The 5,490-nt window shown below is 39.5% G+C and overlaps 1 pseudogene; it reads left to right on the top strand.

The window, feature by feature from the left end:
- The first annotated feature begins 215 nt into the window (after positions 1-215).
- On the top strand, positions 216-2,050 carry LOC104231243 (S-adenosylmethionine decarboxylase proenzyme-like; annotated as a pseudogene).
- The last annotated feature ends 3,440 nt before the right edge of the window (positions 2,051-5,490 follow it).

The following is a 5,490-nucleotide window of genomic DNA, read 5'->3' as shown; positions in this document are numbered from 1 at the left end:
TCTGGCCAAAAATCACACTCAGGCCCGCACCTCGAAACCCGACAAAACTCATAAAATCCGACAACCAATTCTATTACGAGTCCAACCATTCCTGTTTCACTCTAATCTGACTTCAATTCGACATTCAAATCCCAAAAATTCGCTTTATGAAATTTCTACAATTTTCCCCAAATTTTCATCTCAAAATACTAATTGAATGATGAAAACAAACGATAATATTGCGTATCTATTTTCTTTCTTGGTAACTCATTCGGAATTTTCTTCCTAACAAATTTCTAGGGTTTCATCTCTTCTTCGGAATTTTCTGATTTATTGGAGGAAAAGATCGTGATATATCGGAGAAAATCAAATTTAGAACAATTTTCAAATTTTATATTAGGAATGATCTAATGGAGTCAAAAGGTGGGAAAAAAAGTCCAGTAGTAGTTCCTTATTTATGAAGCTCCCCTCGGCTACAACATTGAAGACGTTCGACCAAACGGTGGAGTCAAGAAGTTCCGATCTGTTGCTTACTCCAACTGCGTGCGCAAACCCTCCTGATATTCCCTAAGTTTTCGTCCTTAACACGTCAATAGACGCACCGAAAAAAAAAACAAAAAAAAATTCTGCTTTCAGTTTCTTTTGCGCCCTCACTCCTTTTCTTCCTTCCTTTTCTACTTTCTGCTTTTGTGCTCATTGCTCGGAACATTTTCCTCTTTAACTTCTTTTGCTGCTATGAACATTTTTCATCATGGATATGTCCTTGCCAGTCTCTGCCATTGGTTTTGAAGGTTTCGAGAAGAGGCTTGAAATTTCTTTCTTCGAGCCTGGTCTGTTTGCTGATCCCAACGGAAAAGGACTTCGATCTCTCTCAAAGGCACAATTGGATGAGATTCTCGGACCTGCTGAGTGAACCATTGTTGATTCCCTATCAAATGACGATGTTGATTCCTATGTCCTCTCCGAGTCGAGCCTTTTGTTTATTCTTACAAGATAATCATCAAAACCTGTGGCACCACAAAGTTGCTTCTAGCCATTCCGCCCATCCTAAAGTTGGCTGAGACCCTGTCTCTCAAAGTAAAAGACGTGAGGTATACCCGTGGGAGCTTCATTTTCCCTGGCGCTCAGTCGTTTCCTCACCGTCACTTTTCTGAAGAAGTTGCTATCCACGATGGCTATTTTGGAAAGCTTGCTGCCGGTAGCAAGGCTGTGATTATGGGCAGTCCTGACAAAGCACAGAAATGGCATGTTTACTCTGCCTCTGCAGGACCTATTCAGTCTAATGACCCTGTTTACACTCTTGATATGTGTATGACTGGTTTGGACAGTGAGAAGGCATCTGTCTTTTACAAGACTGAAGGAAGCTCGGCTGCACATATGACTGTTCGATCTGGGATAAGGAAGATCCTCCCCAATTCTAAGATATGCGATTTTGAGTTTTAACCCTGTGGTTATTCCATGAATTCAATTGAAGGAGCTGCACTCTCAACCATTCACATTACCTCGGAAGATGGCTTTAGCTATGTCAATTGGGTATGATATGAAAACCATGAAGCTGGGTCCCCTGGTTGAGAGGGTGCTGGCATGCTTCGAGCCAGATGAGTTCTCTATTGCTTTGCATGCTGATGTTGCTACCAAGTTACTGGAACGTGTTTGCTCTGTTGATGTGAAAGGCTACTCTCGTGCTGAGTGGAGTCCAAAAGAATTTGGCAAGGGTGGTTCCATTGTCTACCAGAAGTTCACCAGAACTACTTTCTGTGGATCTCCCAAGTCCGTTCTGAAGGGCTGCTGGAAAGAAGATGAAGAGAAAGAAGAGAAGGAGTAGTATCTTGAGGGCTGTGTTATTTTTTGTTTCAGTGTCCGTGTCTGTCTCTGTCCGTGTCGGTGTTTGTTTTTTCAGTGTTTCTCAGAATAAAGGACTTGATGTCCAAGCTGTGTGTCGTTCGGATATGTAATGCCGATGTGCAAATTCTGAACTATTCTTGGCTTTTTGGTGTTACACCCGAAGCCCTATGAACCTGCATTTTGAATTATTGTGTCAAATAAACGTCTGTTTGTTGTGTAAAAAAAATGATGAAAACAATGATATATTCATGTACATTAACCATATCTGAGTTAGAATCACTTACCCCGATGAATTTCTTGAAAAACCAACGAGAAATCATCACAAACTTAGCACCCAAAGTTAAAAATATGAAATAAAACCCCAAGCCTCGCTTATATAGTACTTCCTCTGAACTTCATTGTGCGGTATGCACCATTCTGCTGCAGCCGCACTCTACCAGTCTCTACGGCCGCACAAAAATTGTGCGTCCGGACTTCTTAGCCCTCTCCTTTGCGGTCCGCATAATTATGCTGTGGCCGTACTCTCATTTTGCGGTGCGCATAATTATGCCGCGACAACACTTCCATAAGCATCAGATTAATATTAGAGTGCCGAGTCCTATCAAATCACGTCCGATTGACTTCAAATTTTTACACACTATATATATATATATATATATATATATATATATATATATATATATATATATATATATATATATATATATATATATATATATATAACACCGCAGACCTAGTCCAACTTCCAGAAATCCAACCCGAGGTCAAATACTTAAAAGTCAAACTTGGTCAACCTTTTTAAATTAAAATCTTCTAGTTGAGAATCATTCTTCCAAATCAATTCCGATTAATATGAAAACCAAAACCGACGATTCACATAAGTCATAATGCATCATACGGGGCTACTCATACCCTTAAACAACCGTGCGACGTGTAAATGCTCAAAACGACCGGTCGAATCGTTACATCCTCCCCCACTTAAATATATGTTCGTCCTCAAACGTGCCTGGAGTTGTTCCAAAATCCAACAAATCACTATATAACCATACCATGCACATACTCGGGGGTGATCCCACGTCACCATATCCCATATAGGTCTGATAACACAACATAACCGAAATTTCGTAATTCAAACTTCCTCATAAGCCTCAGAGCCAAATTTTTCCAACATCTGGAATTTTCTATAAGATCAGAATCTCGCATCTACACATTGTACACGTCTAAACAAGTTGTATCAAACCATATCCATAACCCCAAGATGTAATCACATGATATACCTCAAAAACTCAAATACTCATATCGATAATTTCTGGTCACAGTAGCTGCCCAAAACAACCCAATGTTGGTAATGAACCTCTTATCAAACAAGGCCTCATTCTAACACCTTTATACATTGCCAAAGATGATAGAAACACGCAAAACTCATAACCATTCGTTAGATCCACAAGCCATGGATCTTCCTCTTTTTCGACAAGAGTTATAGAAAATTTCTATGCCGATCAAAATCACGTGCAATCCGTGCACCAGTAAGCAACAATTCAAATGTACTCAAATCATAGAAAATGACTCCAACGAGAGAACTGTCCCTCCAGATTAACAAGTACCATCAGAACACCATGCTAAGAACCCATCACGCATTGCAAAGCCAAAACACACGAATCTATCACAAAGGATCATACCCCAATAAAACACCACTACAATGTATGACACCATCGAACCACTAGTCCATATGAAGTACCTCAGCCTCTTTGCTCAAAATCAATAACCACGCGCAATTCGACATCAATTATCCAAAGTTCTTTACCATAACCACGGAGAGTAAATAACACAATCCCACAATCCGGAAATAATATAGCCAATGAACAATTAATCATTCAATACCCAAATACTTATCTCACTCACATTCCGCTATAAAGCCCAAGTAGAACCGCATCACTTGTGCATATAACCAACGAATCATAACTCCTCGTAGCATAAAAGATTAACTCACAGATCATCTCAAAACACAAATAAGCTTAACAACGATCGAATGGCAAATCCCTCAACAATAGCAACATGGAGCCAACCAATCCAACTCGGTGTAGAATACACATCCAAATTGGGCCTACTAATGGACCCCCAAACCAGCTCTAGTCACCCACAGATATATGAATAACCCTTCGAAAGTGCACAATGACTAAATCATAACACATACTATCATCTAGCTAGCTTTACCCATATTTCATAGTCCATAACCACAAAATAACCTGTTTATGAGAACTCCCCATCTCTAAACAATAGAATATATGAATCACCATATCTGATCTCAACTCCACCGCCTGAATGTTTAATACATCTCATACACGCAACCATCCCCACATAGAATACTTCTAAAATTCTTCAGTTCCTCATGGCAGAACTGAATATCAACACTCGATGAACCAGGAGAGTGCCGCAATACCAATAGAGTATCCATAAATCAAAACACATACCCCTTCTGAAATGTACACTATCATCAAACCATACCAAAATAGTAATATCATTTACCTAGTCATTTGAAATTGTCTATGTTGCCTAAGATTTTAGGACCTTCCTCTCAAAACCGAAGAGTGACCTTGCACATGCAAATCTCAATCTCGCACAACACACTACAACTATTATGCCATCATATGAAAAATACGAAAATCTCCAAATCAACTCTAAGTCGCAAGCAAACTACACACTCATTTAGCTAAGGACCTTCCATTTGATTTCATCCAGAGAAAATCACTATACATCACATGTTCATCATGCCACTAGGAAATATACTCCTTGAACCATAGTAGAAACTATTGAGATCCCTTCAAAACTTATTTGCGCATACTTAAGCCATCAGAACTAAATCTCTCTAACTAAACCAAGTTATGCAAGCCATCAAAAACCTGAGAGTATCACCACAAAATACCTGTAGAAACTCACTACATCATAAGAACCAAAAGAGACAATCACATTCGTCACTATGTTGATCCAACACGTTACCAAACCGTCCTAATTCTCCAAGTTCCTCCTGGATCACCTTTAAATTGATACTTCTCCTTGCCATAATACCACACTCTGCAACCAAAATGCACCACACAAGATCCTAGCATAAAACAAGACCGCCCAAAGGCTCATAAGCCGTTGAATGCTCTCTTAAGCACCCCAGAAGTACCACAACTGAGATACCCACTTTGAAGAGACCTTCTATGAGTTTAAAGATGTTCATTTTCTGCTTTCTTGATACTGAAATGTAGAATCCACAATGATATAGAAATACTGTGAGTCTCGACTCCATCCGATGTAACCCTTAGATTCTAGCCATGAACAGATCCGCAAAATTCTCAATTGCCACATTTAGATCATACATCCATTAGAACCATTCTTATGAGTCTTCCACTCTACTCAGATCTCAATCTATCGGCCAAACGGACTGAACGACCTGTGCCCCATTTGCACAACAACAACCAAGGAAATAATCCATACTTCTAAGCAGCCAAGTGAATCCTTACCCCATTCACGCTACATCCTTTACGAATAGCAACTTAATCATTCAGTATTTCACATACACCCCCAAAGAATAATATAACCCTTATCCAAAATTTTCTTTACTCGAGTCATCCTCGATCTCAACCTCTGTAAGCCATAACTGATTTACCAGTATACCTCCAA

The sequence above is a fragment of the Nicotiana sylvestris genome, chromosome 4, assembly GCF_000393655.2.
Source record: "Nicotiana sylvestris chromosome 4, ASM39365v2, whole genome shotgun sequence".
Classification (NCBI taxonomy): domain Eukaryota; kingdom Viridiplantae; phylum Streptophyta; class Magnoliopsida; order Solanales; family Solanaceae; genus Nicotiana; species Nicotiana sylvestris.
Note: the sequence above shows the minus strand (reverse complement) of the source record. Positions and strands in the feature narration are given on the sequence as shown.